The sequence below is a fragment of the Balaenoptera borealis genome, assembly GCF_965194805.1.
Source record: "Balaenoptera borealis genome assembly, chromosome: 8".
NCBI lineage: Eukaryota > Metazoa > Chordata > Mammalia > Artiodactyla > Balaenopteridae > Balaenoptera > Balaenoptera borealis.
Window position 1 is genome coordinate 50,877,899 of NC_138865.1, and position 19,678 is coordinate 50,897,576.

Below are 19,678 nucleotides of genomic sequence, written 5' to 3' on the forward strand. Positions count from 1 at the left end.
TAAGGAGGCAAAAACTTGTACTCAGAAAACTATAAAACACTGATGAAATAAATCAAAGATGACATAAACAGATGGAGAGATATACCATGTTCTTGGATTGGAATAATCAATATTGTGAAAATGGCTATACTACTCAAAGCAATCTACAGATTCAACGCAATCCCTATCAAACTACCAATGGCATTCTTCACAGAATTAGAACAAAAATTTTTACAATTTGTATGGAAACAGTAAAGACCCTGAATAGCCAAAGCAATCTCGAGAAAGAAAAATGGAACTGGAGGAATCAGGTTACCCAACTTCAAACTATACTACAAAGCTACAGTAATCAAGACAGTATGGTATTGGTACATACTCTTTTTAATTGCACTTGGAATATTCTCCAGGACAGGTCACATGCTGGACCACAAATAAGTCTCAATAAATTTAAGAAGATTTAAATCATATCAAGTATCTTTTCTGAACTAAATGGAATAAAATGACAAAATTCAACATTCACTTATGATAAAATTTCTCAGAATGTGTATGGAGGTAACGTACCTCAACATAATAAAGGCCATATATGACAAACCCAGTGAAAAGCTGAAAGCTTTTCCTCTAAGATGAGGAACAAGACAAGGATGGCTACTCTCACCACTTTTATTCAACATAGTATTGCGAGTCCTAGCCACAGCAATCAGACAAGAACAAAATAGAAATAAAATAAAAGGCATCCAATTTGGAAAGAAGTAAAGCTGTCACTGTTTTCAGATAACATGATACTATATATAGAAAATCCTAATATGTCATCAAAAAACTACTAGAATTAAGAAATGAATTCAGTAAAGTTGCAGAATACAAAATCAATACATAGAAATATGTTGCATCTCTATACACTAATATCAAATTGTCATAAAGAGAAATTACGAAAATAATCCCATTCACAATTGCATCAAAAAGAATAAAACACTTAGGAATAAATTTAACCAAGGTGGTGAATGACTTGTACTCTGAAAACTATAAGGCACTGATGAAAGAAACTGAACATGATGCTGTTGGAGGACGGAGGAAATGAAAAGTGCCCACTGAACTTATTCACCTTGACACTAAAAAACAGTTAACCTAGAGGATGGCGGTAGGTACTTTGAAATAGTATGTGCATTCCTAAGTCAGGATTTATGAATGGATAACTACTCTTGTGGGCACCAGGAACACATCAGTGAAGGTCTTAATCATTGTATGGGGACTAACAGAGCATAGAGGCCGCCTGGTCCTAATGATTATGAAACAATATCTATTAACTACAAAGCCCTTGATGACAGAGTGGTAATTTACTGCTCAGTACAGTCCTGGGTAGGGTCAGCAGAAGGACAGGAGAAACTGTAAGGACCCAAGATGGTGTCCATTATGCTAACAGCCATACATAACACAAATAAATGCAAAGTTATATGGTGCTCATGGATTGGAAGGATTGATATTGTTACAGTTTCCATAAGCAATCTACATATTCCATGCAATCTGTATCAAAACACGAATGACATTTTTCACAAAACTGGGACAAAAAATCCTAAAATTTGTATGGAACCACTAAAGACCCCAAATAGCCAAAGCAATCTTGAGAAAGAACAAAGCTGGATGTATCATATTTCCTGATTTCAAACTATACTACAAAGCTATAGTATCAAAACTGTATGGTACTCACACAAAAATAGACATATAGATCAGTAGAACAGAATAGAGAGCCCAGAAATAAACTCATGTTTACAGGATCAATTGCTTTACAACAAAGGAGCCAAGAATATACAGTGGGGAAAAGCTGGTCTCTTCAATAAATGGTGTTGGGAAAAGTGAACAGCTACATGCAAAATAATGAAACTGGACTACTTTCTTATACCATACACAAAACAAAGCTCTAAGTGGACCGAAGAGTGAAATGTAAGACCTGAAACCATAAAACTCCTAGAAGAAAACACAGGCAGTATGCTCTTTGCCATCAGTCTTAATAATATTCTTTTGGACATGTCTCCTCAGGCAAGGGCAACAAAAGCCAAAATAAACAAATGGGACTACATCAAACTAGAAATCTTTTGCACAGTGAAGGAAACCATCAACAAAATGAAAAGGTAACCTACTCAATGGGAGAAGATATTTGCAAATAATATATATGATAAGGGATTAATATCCAAAATATATAAAGAACTCACACAACTCAATATCCAAAAACAAATCAGATTAAAAAATGCGCAGAGGACCTGAATAGACATTTTTCCAAGGAAGACATACAGATGGCCAACAGACACATGAAAAGATGCTTAACATCACTAATCATGAGGGGAATGAAAACCAAAACCACATTGAGATATCACTTCACACCCATCAGAATGGGTATTATAAAAAAGACAACAAATAACAAGTGTTGGAAAGGTGGTGGGGAAAAGGAAATCCTTGTGCACTGTGGGTGGGAATGTAAATTGGTGCTGCCACTATGGAAACCTTCCTCAAAAAATTAAAAATAGAATTACTATACAAATTAGCAATTCTAATTCTGAGTATTAAAAAAAAGAAAATACTAATTTGAAAAGATATGTGCACCCTTATGTTCACTGCAGCATTGTTCATAATAGCCAAGGTATGGAAGCAACCTAAGTGTCCATCTATGAATAAATGGATAAAGAAAGTGTGATACACACACACAACCATACACACACACACAATGGAATATTACCAGCCATAAAAAGAATGAAATCTTGCCATTTGCAACAAAATGGATGGACCTAGAGGGTATTATGCTAAGTGAAATAAGATAGAGAAAGACAAACACCATACAATTTTATTCATGTGGAATCTCAAAAACAAAAAACCAAAACAAAACAGAAAGAGACTCAGATACAGAAAACAAAGTGGTGGTTTGCCAGAGGGAATAAGGGTGGGGAGTTGGGCATAATAGGTGTAGGGAATTAAGAAGCACAAACTTCCAGTTATAAAATAAATAAGTCATGGGGATATAATGTACAGCACGGGTAATAGAGTCAATACTATTTGAATAACTTTTTATGGTGACAGATGGTTACTAGACTTACCATGATGATCAATTCATAATGTATATAAACGTCAAATCGGTATGTTGTACAGGTGAAACTAATATAATGTTGTATATAAACCATACCTTAATTTTAAAAATGTTTTTAGTTAAAAAGAATAAAAGTGGAAGGAAATCCACCAGCAGTAGAGAAAGAAAAGATAAAATTTCCAGATAATTTTTGGTGGTAGAAACAATAGGACATTCAGATCGAGTAGCTATGTGAGTTAAGGAAAGGATGTCTCGAGAATGACTCCTAAGTTCCTCATCTGAGTTATTGTGTGGGAGGTGGTCTCATTTACAAAGCCGGGACAGGGAAAGGAGGGTTTTGTTTGATTACTGTTTTGTTTGCTCATTTTTTCATTCACTGGTTGGTTAGTGAAGGTGGCTGCATGACAGTTTAAGAGTTTGATTTAAAAATTAATTTTAAGAAAGCTGTGAGACATTCAAATGCAGATCAAGCAGAAAGTTGCATATTCAAGTCTGGAGTCCAAGGGAGACATCCTGGCTGGTTGTATATATTTGGGAGTTGTCAGCATCTATGGGGTAATTAAGGCCAAGGAAACAGATATCTCACAAAGAGAGTGAATTTAAGAAAGAGAGAGGGCTCAGAGCAGAGTCCAGGAGAGCTCAAATATTTAGAGGTCAGTAGAGGAAGCACAGGCAGAAGAGTCTGAGGAGACAAAACAATGTCCTATTGTAGAATCCAAGGGCAGTGTGTGCTTCGTTATGGAAGGGATGATAAATTATTTCAGGAGCTCTGGGAAAGTCAAATCAGATGAGGACAGAAACAGTAGCATTGGGTTTATTCATTCATTTGTCTATTCAGTTGAGGACAATATTTCTAGCTTTGTCTCATTACTTCATTTGATCAATATTTATTTTGTGCCTACTGTAGACCAAAAACGGTTCTACTTTCTCAGAATATGATGGCAAGTAAGACAGCCGTGGTTTCTGCCTCCAAGAAGCTCACATTCTGTTAGCACATACAAACAATAAGCAAGGTGAATAAATTAGATAATTAACTAGATAGTAAACTAGCAAGTGCAATGAAGAAAGACAAATATTACAAAGTATTATCAGACCAGCTGATTTAGGTCAAGGAATAGACAAGGAACATCAAAATGTATTGTGCCATGTAATTATAAACAAAGTTTGTTTCTCCTTGAGTTGGCTGATAGTAAATGTGATTTGGTTCAAAACTCCAAAAACAATGGGAGCAGAGACAATAGTAGGAGATTCATTTATTAACTGGAAGTAACTCTTTTAATGATCTTAGCATTGGTGCTAGCTCTGTGAGGAAAAGAAAGCAGGGTGTTAGAACGCAGTTCAAAGCATATATTTCATATCCATAAGATATTTCCACTATCTCAAAAGAACTCTGAGATTTCAGATTGATGTTAACATGTTTTCTATCAAATATTTCCGAAGAGAAGCAAATATATATTCTGTGTCATCTACGGTTGTGCTCCATATATCGATAATTAAGACGTGTGACAACTGTCTATATGTATGTGTCCCAAGAAGGCAGTCTGCCAGACAATGCAAGGAAGAAAACGTCATTTGTTCTATACTCTGACCATACCCCTCCTCCCAAATTGGCTATTTCCCTCCCTGTTCCAGAGAAGACCATTCAGTTCACTGAAGAACCTGGAGATCCATGGGGAGGGAGATGTGACAGTGAAGTCGCCTGCACTTTCTCCTTTGGTAGAGCAAGTTTGCAAAACTCTTCCCATGACCACCAGGTGTGAGCAAGTTTTCTAGGAATCTCAAGTTATACAAGGGCTTTTCTTCCAGGACAAATCTAGTCTTCCCGGATCCATCTGAACTACAGCAGAGAGTAGGGCAGCAGAGTTATTTTAGAAACTCTATCCTAGACCACTACCTGAAAGCAGCTGGGGTTTGAATTCAAATCTGTACCAATTAAAATTATTTTCCCAATTTTGTTCAAAATTGGGCAATATAAACTTCTCTGCCATTTAGTCTCAAGAAATGTCAGGTCTTTAATTTTCTTCACCTACTAAACAGCACTAACTCATAATAAACTTTACTCCCTATCACTTTAGATGATATTTACCTTCCTAGAGTAGATAAGCCATTTTAGTGTTCATCTGATCTGTTAGCATTGCCTATAAGGTAAAATACAAACTATACAGTTGCTGCCAAGATACTAAGAAATACCTATTCCTTATGGGCAAGAATTGAACATTAGAAGGTGCCTCGAGCTCATAAGGAGAACATGAATAGGGACTTGCTAGGATAAATATGTTCAAATGAAAGTCAAAGTCATTGACTCCTCTTGTCTCTTGTAAATATTTTCCTTCATACCACACCCTCTCAAGTAACCACATTGCCTGGAGGCTGAAATATTTATGTAAGACTAATTTAAGAAGTGATTTCTATGACCTATATTTCTATCCAACAGACATAGTTTTCAAATACTCTTATGTTATCCAGTTGCCTGTTTCCCATGAGGTGTGTTGGCTTCACAAATACAGTAGATTTTCTCAAGTTCCTGAAAACCAAATTGGTCTTTTTCTTTATTAAGTTACCCCAGAAATTCAAAGGAATGTGAACAATGAATTGAAATCCTAAGTACTAGACATCAAATTTTTTCCATTTCACCTAAGCCCACATCTGCATGTCCCTGTGGGGGAAATATGATAGGAGTGAAGTCTGCCATCACGCTTCCTTTTTTCCTCTGGCTTTCAACCAGTTCCTTTGAATATATCCTGTCATCCTATCACAGCTCTGAGAAAACCATAGCCTAGAATTATTTTATAATCTCATTCCTGTAAAATCTAAGTCACCAAGTGGTGAATGCCATCAATTCACCACGTACCAGTAGAAGAGGCAGAGAAAACCACTACTAAAAATTAGAGCTTATTTCTATTTGTTTTATAACCCACTAGTGACCTATAGTGTGAACTTCAAGCAGGGTGAGAAGGGTACCATACCAAGCAAGGCAGAACACTTAGGAGTACCTTAGAATCTAAACAAGTCATCTACCTTGCCCCGTGCATGACTGTCTCTGAGATGGGAACCAGACCAACAAGCTAAATGCTTCTTATTAAATCTTCATCCATGTCATCTCAAAATTATCTATTTGTATTGATCAATATTCTACAGGGCAGTAATGATGAAATTATAAACAATTTGATCAATATTTGCAGTTATCTAACCTCGTGTATAAGTACGTATGATAAACAAGGAGTGAGAGGACCCCACTGCCCTAAAATCTCTTCTCGGCACTGCCTAACTATGTCTCATTCCGGCTTCTCAGGCGTGAAATTCTACCAAATCAAGATTCATTTTGGTTAACAAGCCCATTTTGAAAGGTAAATAACTCTAACAGAATTAGCTTAACAATTAAGTCCTTTATGGAGAGTGCACTTGCTGCCTTAAATTACTTCCCTCCTAAACTCCAGTTGAGATATCCCCAGAGTAATGAGTACTTTGATAGCAAGAGGCTTAGAAAACAGAAGAGCAGTTTTGGTATATGAGGAGAAAGGCTTTAGGTAAAGACATCCTTAGGTCGAACTTAAAAATCAAGGGTTAGAGCAGCCAGAGGCGTGAGGAAGTAAGGACAGGAGTAAAGAAAAAGAAGTAGGAAGGCCCTCAAAACAAAGGATAAATACTTCAAAAATGTGTCCTGGACTCGACATACTCCCAGTTTTCAGTGTAATATTGCCTCTTGACTATTCAGATATGAGACGATAACAGTGTAACGGTCTATACCAAATGGTAAAAGTTAAAATCAGCCTTCATCTCCTCACATGCCATAGAAACAGATAGATCATCTCAAAATTCATCAATTATGTGATTTTAAAAATTGCCATATAACTTTATATTCTAAATTTTGATAACAGCCAAGAGGAATAAAAACTTTGATATTTTCCTATAGCCTTCCTGATTTAAAAGAAAAAGAAAACCAAAAGGCCTATCAGTTTACGCAGTTGGGTTGTCAGATGTGAGAGTCATATATGGGGCATTGCCTTAATTCGCTGTCTCATGCTTACATTTCTCAGACCATTATGCTAGTAAGCCAAGGCCAGAAATGACCATATTTTCACTCAAACACAAACCGCCTTTCCTTGAATATTCTAGAGGCTAACAGGTCTCCAGAGAAGCTCTACACCGAGTACAGGGGAGGCTTAAGAAAACCGGTTTTTACCAGACTCAAGAGTCAAATGAAGGCATTTTATCTCTATTACTTACTCTGCAGCTCAAATACATTTTGCCAAGAGATTATTTATAGTTGTGGACATGAAATAGATGATCTGTGAACTGCCTGTGGCGAGAGTCACTTTAAGAATCACAGACCTCGCTGGAGGGAGCCGCGAGGGACTCTGTGGGCTGAGAGAGGCCTCCAGGGATTTCCGTTTTCATACCAGCTCTGCCCTCACAGCCACAGTGGCCCTGGGCAGTCTGTTACCTTGTTGCAGGTACTTTCCTCCATAGTTTGCGAGTTAATCAGCAGCCCTTGGGAGGAAAAACTAATTTAAATGATTTGAAAACAAAAGGTCTTCCAGAGTACGGTTGATACTATATAGCCAGGCTTTAAGCCCTTGATTGCACAAGTAAATCAGTTCCCAACCCCTTATCCTACTCTATCAGCAGCCATCATCTGGCAGTTTTTACAAAATGCTCACATCTGCCGTCAGACCAAGTTTTCCCAGCCCTATACAGTTGTAAAATCTGAGGATTTAAAAATTACCACCTGAGTCCATATCACAAGCCCATCAAAGAGGTAAAGTCTAGAATTAACAGCTTTTTTAGGGCCTACTGACAGTGGCCACTTTGTAGCTTCCTTGAACAGTAGACCCAGAGCCAACAAGAGCCAGACCCAGTGGTTGACTGGGAATCCCTACCCACACCAAGTGAGATCCGAAAATAGTTGTAAAGCTGATGTTTCAAGGCTGAGGCATGAATATACCTGTTCATGTCCTAGGAGAGTCCTGGAAACATCTTTGAAAGCCGATATATCCTTTATCATATCTGCCCAATATAGCCGACTCAACCTTCAACCCACTACCTTGACCTACATTCTTAACTATGCCAGTCATTCCATATACCTTCACAGGTCCTCAACTTTGGTGCTGGGACAATTGCTATTTCTGCTATCTCTCTGTTTTCAAAGTGTATCACTGAGAAAGGAGCACGCTGAGTAAAAACCACGTTAGCTATTAGCGCCCCCCTAGTTTATCCCACTGAGATCTAGATCCTTGATTTCAGTCATCAGTCAAGTTTGCTCAATTCAAATACCCACCTATATCAATAACAGAGGTGACTGTTGTTTTTGTGTGTGTGTGCTGTTATTGTCTGTAACTAAGACTTCATGAAAATGATGAAGGAATTTGTTAAAAATATTACTTACATGGGATGAACACTATATGCAATTTATTGCCTAGCTAACTTGAGCATACTCATGCAATTATTACGGTGGGAGGTCTGGAATATACATTCAGCTCCTGTCTAATAAAGGTTCATGAAAAACCTTTGACAGAGTGTTAAAAGTAATCTTAGTTCTAATCCAGCATGGTTTCCTCTCCTTGCAACATTCAGGCTCTGCTAAACCTCTTTTGTGGGCCCCATGCTGTGTTTATTCATACTGGTTTGGGCTGAAAAAACATTTTATCATGATACTTATTCATAGTCTCTTTATGATGCCTGCTTACAGTTAAATTTAAGTACTAGCTTTAATAATTGTATCTCTAGGAAGCCCTTACTTCCCTCAACATTCTCTGAAGAATTATCTGCCACTAATTTGTCCTCATATTGTTTCCTTGATGCTGTAGTTCATCTCCTGCATCTGAGTGCCCCATGTGGTCGGTGTTTGGCATGAGTTCTGCATGTTACTGGATGGGAACCATGACCATTTCTGATCCCTTTCATGGACAAGATAGATTCTGGAAAGGGGTTACAAACAAAAGATATACTCACCCACTTTGTGTAAATAAGGGCATGATGATTTCATCTCTATACCACCATTAATATCCATTCTGATTCTCCTTCTGGCTCACTCCAACAATAAAAGCAATTCTCCAGCTTCTCTCTGGAAGGAGCTTGGCCACCCATCTAGCACCCCAGCTTTTGTGGCTTACATCCAAAGGATAGGCCCTCGAGTCATCTAGCTGTGATAGCCAACAGGGCTCAGCATTCTCAAGTCCCATAGGACAATATTAAACAAAAATGTAGTTTTCAAATGGGGGCACACAGCACCTCATGCAGCTATCTCCCCTTGGCTCAGTACAGAGGGATATCCACACTAGGTAACATCACTTGTAAATTTTCTGTGAACTTCAGACTTGGGTTTATTAGACTATTGGTCTAGCATGATTAGACTATTGGTCTAGGATGTATTAGACTGTTGAACTAGGATGTTTAGCCTTTGACTTTCCAGTTCCTGCCCAAGTTTGTTTTTTCCTTGAGGTAGTTAATGCATAAGCTATTAGAAATTAAGGACTTTTAGAAAGAGTCTAGATTGTTCACAATTTAAAGCAGCTTTTACCAAATCTTCACAGATGCTATCCTATTTAAGGTTTCTGTAAGTATGTCTTTCTTTCTGACCCATGCTCTTATACCATCTCCTCCTCTTCCTTTAACCCCTGAGCTTCCCGTTTGCTCTTCCACAAAAAAAGACTTCCCCTACATCTATCTCTTTGGCTTCAGCTCAAAATCACTGACACCACAGCTGCCTACCAACATAAGCCCGTGTTACCCTCAGCTCTAAGCAATTCTAGCATCCCTGATGCTTGCCCCTAGAGACTTGGTTCATTATTCTTGCTTCAGGTAAAAATTTCTCCAGTTATAACTTCCTTATATTCCTCAAGCTTAACTTAGCTCCAGCCTTAGGGATCTCCTACCTCTCCCCTCTCTCTAGTTTGTACTAAACTCATTAAAAATCTTAGACTTCCTATCTTTCCTTCTAACATTTGCCTGAACTAGAAAGGAAAATAGTCTGTACAGTGCCCAGAAAGAGAACACAAAGGGGAACATTTATGAACATGTCCTTCGCTTCATTCATGGGTGAGCATACCCTTAAGAACCAGCAAGCCTAGTTGGTGTTTTCGGTCCATTTGTGAACCGGAAGATATCATGACCTTAAGACTCCAGATATTTGCATTATACCACTTATTCTGGTTGCTCCTATCACCAAGTCTTCTGATTATAGGTTGCCTTCCTACGTAGCTTTTTGACACTGAGCACATCAGCTGACACAAGGATACCAATTTGCTTGAAAGCTAAATTTCTCATTATAAATTTATGCATTAATCTGGTTTGTTCATCACTCTTGTATGAGTCTGGTTAGTGTAGCTCACCTAGAAGAGATCACTTCCGAAAAATATAAATATTTGAGTTTCTGGATGTGAATTGTTTTGGTCCCAATCTCAGACTTTTAAGGACTTAAAGGTATATAGTAATCAGGGTTAAATGCTCAGTTCAGCTATATTCTTGGGAGTTCCTTAACTCACAACTGGGTACTTAGGTGGTCTTATTCTCAACTTCAATTATCACAAAATTACACACACACACGATTTTTCTATAATTTCTTAGGCTCTTGTGAATGAAATTGTCTTTGAGTTTATCCATTTTTAATTCTTTGTCTATGACTAGTATTGGCATCCTTAAAATTAAGTCCTAAATCATTTTACTTTGCCAGTAGTTTGGTAAATTTGCAAAAGTCTTGGTTTCTTCACAAAGTTTAACATGTCTCCCAAATTTTAAGGCAAGAACTCTTCTGAGGAGCCCATTAACATTTTTATTAAGAAGAAATCAATGCAATGTTTCCTGCTAGGAAGCACAATATATATATTTTTTTAGAATAAGAGAAAAATTACTTTTATTATTTTATTTTCTTATTACAATAGCAAAGCATGCATATCATAGAAACACTATGAAATGATATGAACCAGTAAAAGGAAATAAAGCCCATCCAGAAATAACTACTGTTAATGTCTTAGTGACCATCCTCTCAAAGTTCTCCTCCATCCCTGACACATATACACACACACACACGTATCAAAAAAGGAAATGACCTGTTCACTTAGTACTCTACTGCGATGGGGCTGTCTTGTTCTCACTGTACTTTCCGTGCCTCACACAGAGTGACACTCTGTAAGTTCCCAATAAATATGTGATGAACGAATGACCAATCCTAAGGTCTCTTCTAGCTCTGAACCCATTTGATCTTTGTCATTCTTTTACTCTGTGAATCTTCCATGCGTCCTCAATTTACCCTGTACTGGTTTTTTAAAAATTAGGAGACTTCAGTTTTTAGAACAGTTTTTGATTTACACAAAAATTGGGCAGATAGTACAGAGATCCCCAAATGCAGTCCCTCCCCACCAGCACAGTTTCCCTATTATTAACATCTTGCATTAGTGTGGAACATTTGGTACTGTCAGTTTTTGTTTTTTTAACCATTCTAATAGATGTGTAGTAGTAGCTCACTGTTGTTTTAATTCACAATTCCTTAATGATATATGTCAGCTTTTCATGTACTTATTTAAAGTCTGTATTTTTATTTAGTGAGGGGTGTGTTCAGATATTTTGCCTATATTTTAACTGGGTTGTTCATTTCTTATTGTTGAGTTTTATGTGTTCTTTGTATATCCAGTGATAATTTCACTGGATACAGAATTCTAGGTTGATGGCTTTTCCTTCAATACTTTAAATATTTCACTCCATTTTCTTCGTGCTTGCATGTATTCTGAAGAGAAGTCCAATGTAATTTTTATCTTTGATCTTCTACAGATCAGGATTCTTTAAAAATTTTTTTTTCTTTGTCTTTGTCTTTCTGTAGTTTGATATAGATTTTTTGGGTATTTATTCTCCTTGGTATTCTCTGAGTTTCTCTGGATCTGTGGTTTGGTGTCTGTCATTAATTTTGAGAATTTCTCAGCCATTATTACTTCAAATATATCTTCTGTTCCTTTTTTTCTTTCTTCTTCTTCTAGTATTTCCACTTCACATTTGTTCTACCTTTTGTATTTGTTCCACAGTTCCTTGATATTCTGTTCCATTTAAAAAAATCATTCTCTTTGCATTTCTTTTTGGAGATGACATATCTTCAAGCTCACTGATTCCTTTTAGAGTTTCCATTGCTCTGTTTACATTACCCATCCATTCTTGCATGTTGTTTCATTTTCCTTGAGAGCACTTAATGTATTAATCATAGTTGTTTTAAACTCCCTATCTGATAATTCCAAAAGTTATGTTATGCCTGAGTCTCTTATGCTTCCTTTGTCTCTTCAGACTATGTTTTTCCTTGCTTTCTAGCATGTCATTTCCTTTTTTGCTGAAAGCCGGACATGGTATATTGGGTAAAGAAACTGAGATAATTAGGCTTTTAGCATGAGCTGTGCTATGTTTAATATCTTCTGCTCTAGGTGCCAGAGGCTTCATTTCTTCTGGTTTCCTTATTTTTTTCCTTCTCATGTTGTTTTTATGTCTCCCTAAACACTTCTTAAACAGAATCTGTGTCTTGCAGCTCTCGGTTGTATGCCACTGTAATTGTAGTGGAGCCCTGCTGGTCTAGTGATTGGATGTGGGTGGGGGGAGGTGTTTTATAATTTTATGATTAAATGTCAGTTTTTTAGTGGGCCTGAGTCCCTGGGCTGTGGCCTTCAGAAATGTTCCTCAGCCTTCTCCCTCCCCTTATATGAGACAAGAAGACTAGAGGGGGTTAGAGTTGGCTGATTTCCCTTTTCTTAGGTCAATTTCTTTTAATTAATTAATTAATTTAACATCTTTATTGGAGTATAATTGCTTTACAATGCTGTTAGTTTCTGCTGTATAACAAAGTGAATCAGCTATACATATACATATATCCCCATATCTCCTCCCTCTTGCGTCTCCCTCCCACCCTCCCTATCCCACCCCTCTAGGTGGTCACAAAGCACTGAGCTGATCTCCCTGTGCTATGTGGCTGCTTCCCACTGGCTATCTATTTTACATTTCGTAGTGTATATATGTCCATGCCACTCTCTCACTTCGTCGCAGCTTACCCTTCCCCCTCCCCGTGTCCTCAAGTCCATTCTCTACATCTGCGTCTTTATTCCCATCCTCCCCCTAGGTTCTTCAGAACTTTTTTTTTTTTTTTTTTAGAGTCCATATATATGTGTTAGCATACAGTATTTGTTTTTCTCTTTCTGACTTACTTCACTCTGTATGACAGGCTCTAGGTCCATCCACCTCACTACAAATAACTCAATTTCGTTTCTCTTTATGGCTGAGTAATATTACATTGTATATATGTGCCACATCTTCTTTATCCATTCATCTGTCAATGGACACTTAGGTTGGGAAGCATAATATATTTCTAATTATCTCTTCTTTTTAAAAAAATCTCCTGTCTTTCCTGATGATTGTTTAAAAACTATCTTTCTTCAAGGCATCACCAATTAAGTTAGATTTACCTACCTCAGCAAGCATCCTTACACTGGGCTTTTCTTTCTTAGCTGTGGATTTTTCTCTGATCCTACTTCATTTATTGATCTCTTTGTACATACAGTCTTTTGGTAACCTTTCATCCATCAACATTCTATCTACCCCTTTGCTGTCTTTGAGAAATGGTCAAAATTGGGCATCGTTGTGCTTGTGTAACTCATGTTTTACTATCCCAGCCTTGGCTTTAAATACTTCCTTTTCCTACTTCCTCTCTGTTCTCATCACACTAGTTTACCCTATGTAGTAGGAGGCAGATATAAGGTCTGAATTATGAACTTACATTCAGAGAGAAATAGCTACAGATATTGCACTATGCTGGATGCATTTTCTCCGTGGACACATATACCCCTCCCTCCACAAAACACACACACACAATGAAAGGTGAAAAGTGTTAGAGGAGTCCTGAAGGTAGCCCCACCCACATTCAGCTTTTAAGAAGACTTTTTTTTTTTTTTTACCTCATTTATGTAAGCTACATTAAAGTTTTCTCAAGTTGTCCCTCAATAAACTTCTAACACATTCTCCATAATGCAGCCAGAGTGATCTTAGCTAAAACACTACATTGCAATATGATGATGATTCAAATCCTTTTTGACTCCCCTTTCTATACAAAGTGAAACTCTGAGACAAGCAGACAGCTGTTCCACATCTGGCCTTTTTCTGGGTCCCTTCTTTTCACTGGAGCTGCTTCTCCCAGAGCCTGCTTGCTCCATATATTCAATGTGAAACAAGCTGCTAGTGTTTCCAAACGGCCCTCCATCCTTATGAATGTTGTTCCCTCCGAGGACAGTTCCCTTTTCCCCTATATCACCCTGAAAGCTTATTGATTTTCACAGTATATTTTGTGTTCTTTCCTCTGCCTAATACTGTCCTGAATCTACAGCCACAGTAGTCCTTGCTTTGTGCCCCCAATCTACTTTATAGAGACTTATCAGAACCCCTATAACTCTTTATTATGTTCATTTGCTTAAATTATATGTCTCTCTTTTTAAGTCTCTATCCAAGTTCCTTGAAGGCTCCATAGATGCATGTAAATCATATTTTACCCAGAATGTATGACAGAATATCATCAGATATAGACATATTGCTCCAGGAAATTATATTTGATAATATTGTCCTATAAGGCAACTATCATTCCACCAGTCCACAGGCATGAATTCAGAACTTGTTTTTGAGCAATGTAGAATTTTCCCATCCTTTAACAATCTTTGTTCAATTCCCTCAGTGATCAAAAACCTTGATTAGTAAGGTAATTAGTAAGGATTATGATGTGGTCAAGGAGCAAAGAGCTTCCAAGTGGTACAGGTGACACACAATCCAATAATCAACCCTGTGTTCTCACCAGTGAAGCAGGGTGATGCAGCACAGTCAACACACTAACAGGTATCACTCATGCACACGCACGGGTGCACACACACATGCACACACTCTCTTTCTCTCTCTCTAAGCACTGGGTGCAGATTTGTCAATAAGCTGACATCAAAGTGCAAAGGGTTTAGTGCAAAGTGAAAAGGCATACTATTTATCAAAGTTGGATTCCTAAATTTAGCTAAAACTATCTCAACTAACAAAGGGTTATTTGCCTGGCAAACCCCAAGTGAAAAAAAAAAAATTTTTTTTTTAACAGTCTGACCCCCTGACCATCTAGATATAAAGAGGATACAGGATAATGTATTGTTTTTTCTAATTTCCTTCAAGTATTCAGAAGTCATGGAAATTTTTCCCCAAATTATTTTTTGCACTACCCAACTTTCAGTTAAATTCAAGCTTGACTATAACCTTTTTAAAACCTGTTCTTATTTTCTTTGTAATTAAAGGAATAATATGATCTTGAGGAGTAAAGACAGTGTTGTTTCTACCTTTGACTTCCACAGAATTGGTAGTGTCCTTGTATATTATATCACATTCAATATATATATACATAAGACATCTCATTACCACTTTCTGTTCCATAGACATAGATGAGAAGTTGCATAGATATGCATGCCTCTAAGTGTAATATAGATATACACTCTGATAAAAATTCAACTGGGACAGAACTTGAAAAAAGGACAAAATAAGCTAAATTACAACACATTTTCTTCTTTACTATCCCAAATGTCTTTTTAAATATCAATTCAATGAGTACTAGTCTAGTTTATTCCATATAGATCATATCCCTTAGGGGTTTATTATTTAGGTTTTCTTTGTATTCATGGCATTTTAGCCCAAAGTGGAGTTCTGTCAGAATATTTTCTTCTTTTCTTATTAAAAATTATCTCAGGCTCAAATTAATAACTAGATTGCAAAAATTATTTTCCTAACTGTTTAAATTATTTGAAGACCTTCAATATAAATTAACTGAGTAAATAAAATGAGCTATTACCACATAATAAAGATAATTTTTGTCAATCCCCAAATGGAATATGCATGACCACTAGAAACTGATACCTGCGAAAGAATTCCCTGATCCAGTTAAATGTAAGTATGTAAATAAATTTTATCATGAAAAAGAGTCAGTTGTAAAAACAGGGGAATTTCTCCAGGCATTTCAAAGAAGGAACTTAATACAGGGAGTTAGTGCTTACAGACCTGATAGAAAGGCTGCGGGGAAAAGACAAAGGAAAAGACTGCTGGGTTTTAGGAAATTAGGATACTGTAGACGGTTAAGGAAATTGCCACTAATGAACTCAGCTGACTGTCGCACTGAAGCAGAGATCTGCCATGTGCCCACTGTTGCCTGCTAATAAAAGTGACCTCTTTCCCCACTTCCAAATATCATGCAAATGTCTCATTGGCAGAATCTAACCTAGAGCCCTATTAGCCAGGGCTTATTGCTATTAATAGCCAAAGGGCCAGAAACAAACGCATAAGCTTTCTCCTGAGCAAGTCTGGAAAGTGTTACTTGATAAAAATACCATTTTTTGTTTGTTTTTTAATGTACAGATGTGGTGGCCATTTTTTTTTAATGGATGCAAATTCTTTGACACCTCTCCCATCTAGAGGTGTATTCTACGTCTTCTCCCTCCCCTAGAATCGTGGGGTCCTTAGGGCTGCTCTGAAGATAAAGTACGGGAGAAGTGAATTCATGAGACTTGTGGGGTTGGGCTATAAGACCAGAGAACTTCTGCTTGGCTCTCTTGGAATGCTTGGTCTCAACACTATCCAACTCAGAACACAGCCACAATGCTGAGAGGGGCTCTAGAGACAGTCCCAGATGAGCCCAGCTTTGAGTCACCCCAGCCCAGACATCGGATATGTGAGGAACAGAGCCTCCAGATATTTGTCCCACACTGTTCCACTCACCCCCAGCAATGTGAAGCTTGATATATATCATAGAACATCAACAAGCCATCCCTACAGTGTCTTGTCTGAATGTCTGACCCACTGAATTTATAAGCATTACAAAACAGTGGTTTTACACTACTAAGTTTGGGATGGTTTATTACTCAGCAATAATTCCTTGAACAACTCGTGAAAACATGTGAGAGAAGAAAAAATAAATGAAGTGGATGGAGACTCAGAGACTGCAGAACTCATCTTGAGTATGCAAATTTGAAAGTTGTTAACAGGTAGCCTAACAGGTAAGGTTTATGCACAAAGCTATACAATTAGGCTTACAAGCATCTGTTATAAATCTGTAGCATTTGTCTTCCTCCATTTTATTTCTTCTCCAGTTATATAATCTTAAGTCTGGGCCCTGAAATCTCAGAGGGAACAGATCTGGTAGGTCTGGGTCTTCTTTACCCATTCCCATATCATCACCCAAATTACACAGATATAGTGTAATTTGGGTCTTTATTAACAAGTTACAATTTTCAAAGATACTGCACAATCTTGCCACATTAATGAACTCTCATCCACACAGTCCCAGAGGAAAAGAAGGAACAAAAATTCCAATTACCGAATCCATTTGCTAAGAAAACCGAGTTCCCTGTAAGTGGTGCCTATCATATTTTTCTAAACCTTTCCCTTGAGTTTGGCAATTCAGTTATACAACATTCTTATTGCTAAGTTTCTCTTCTGTTGCTTCCTCTCACTTTTGGTCCAGATGTTCTCTTTGATTTTTATTTCTTTGTTCCTTTTGCTGTGCTATTTAGAGTGGTGGTTTTTATAAACTTTTATGTGACATTGTATGTTATCAAGCACCTCAGGGATTGGATCTATTCATTTCTCCATTCTGTACTCATTACCACCTCTTTCTCTACATGTTTGAGTGTTACGTGTGTATGAAACTGTAGCTCGGTCCTATGGCAAGTGAAAGTACTGACAACATAGGTCCTTGTACAAGTTACTTCCTCTCTGATGGAGAGAGAAATAGAATATACAAATAGCATGAAAAAATGTGTACGCGAGAAACACAAGTAAAGGAAAACGAATCTGCTGTACTTATGACACAGTAAGAATAGTTTTATAGTTTGACCAGGCTCAGCTACAGGACATAGTGGGAACTCTGCGGCTTCAATGATTGGCCCAAAAAGTACTGAGCTTGAGTTCCCTCTACTTTCTCTCCACTTGACTGAGCAACTAATGCATGCCAGGTAGTATGCTAGTCAGTCTGCATTTTTATTTACCTGACTCAGTGCTTAGCTTGCCACTTACAATATTGGCTAATTAACTAAAAGATCAAGCCAAGACAACAAATTTGAGGGTTTGTCCAAGGCAAGGGAAGACAGTTGGCTCAAAGGCGACAAACTGTGGAGTGGCAGTGCTACAGTTGTAAGTGATTGGTCCATTAAAAGCAGAATCCTGGTCAAGTCTTTCATATGCTGGCTACCTACTCTGTAATCAAACTGTGCTAAGTCTCTGCCTACAAAGAGTATAGGTATCACAGGAGAAGTATATATAAGATTCAGTGGAGGTACAAAGAACAGAAAAATCTAACCCCAGAGGGAAGGTGAATAAGTAAGGCAGGGATACAAGGTATCCAATGACCCAAGCAGCTGGATTATAGTTTAGAATAGAGCTACATTCCTCAAAAGTAAACTAGCCAATCTAAAACCCAAACAGATACTGATACAAAACACCATGGATGAATAGCAAAAACATTATGTTTAATAAAATAAGAAAGACGTAAATGAGTATATGTCCTAGGACTCCATTAGAAGAAGTTCAAGAACAGGCAAAACTAATCTATGGTGAAAGAAATCATAACAGTAGTTGCTTCTGCAGAGTACTGGCTGGAAAGAAGCACAAAGGAATTTTCTAGGGTGAAATATTCTATATCTTGTTTGAGTGTTAGTTACAAGACAGGATACATTTGTCAAAATTCATTAAATTGTGAACTCAAGATCGTCTCGGTCTCTTAGTCTGCTTTATGCTTGGCTTCTCAGCCTCTCAGCCTTGGGCACTTATACATCAAACTCCTTGAAGATAAGGACAACAGCAAATATTTGGTTCATTTCAATGTATTTCCCTGCGCTCCAGTAACCGGGGCCCTCAAGTCCTGAAGGACGTGAAAGCTCAGCAATACCAGTAAACAGTTCATTTTGTATATTATTTTTTTTAACATCTTTATTGGAGTGTAATTGCTTTACAATGGTTTGTTAATTTCTGCTGTATAACAAAGTGAATCAGCTATACATATACCTATATCCCCATATCTCCTTCCTCTTGCGTCTCCATATATTATTATTATCATTTTTATTCTACTGTTTTTGTCTTATCGAGACACAAGCCAGTCTATTCCATCCAGAAGTAAAGGTCTAAAATAGATTTTAATAAAACAGTGTTGTGCCGACTGAGGAGCCATATGGAAAAAGATAAAACTGAGTCTGTTCTTCACACTGTACACCTGTATGAATATTAAATGGATCAGAATAAGAAACTACATAGTAGGAAAAAACATAAATGCATTCCTTTATAAGGCAAGGGTAGATAAAATTTTCCTCTGATTCAAAATCTAGAAGCAACAGAGGAACGACCTGACAAATTTAACTACATCAAAATTAAAAACTAAAAAATTTGCATAATGAAACACTATATACAGGGTGAAAAAGTCGATGAGCTTTCTTTCCATGATGATAGTGCCCCAACCAACATGGTAAATGTTCCTAAAACTCGCTGGACTTTCTGTAAGACATATGGCAAGCACCAACCCCACAAAGTGGCACCGTACACAAAAAGGTTAGGATTTTCTATATGCCCAGGGAAGGAGGATTTATGACAGGAAGCCGAATTATTATGGTA

General features: G+C 37.4%; 1 long non-coding RNA gene and 1 pseudogene across 2 annotated transcripts in view; both read left to right on the plus strand.

Annotated features, from left to right (window-relative positions):
- LOC309632784 overlaps positions 1-19,678 on the plus strand; it is an 807,477-nt gene that overhangs the window by 647,035 nt on the left and 140,764 nt on the right. The window lies entirely within an intron of this gene.
- Positions 1-19,678, plus strand: part of LOC309632758 — a 40,981-nt pseudogene continuing 21,303 nt past the window's right edge. The window contains exon 1 of the transcript in view: positions 1-19,678. This exon is cut by the window's right edge and continues 21,303 nt beyond it. The product of the transcript in view is annotated as an uncharacterized misc_RNA (transcript).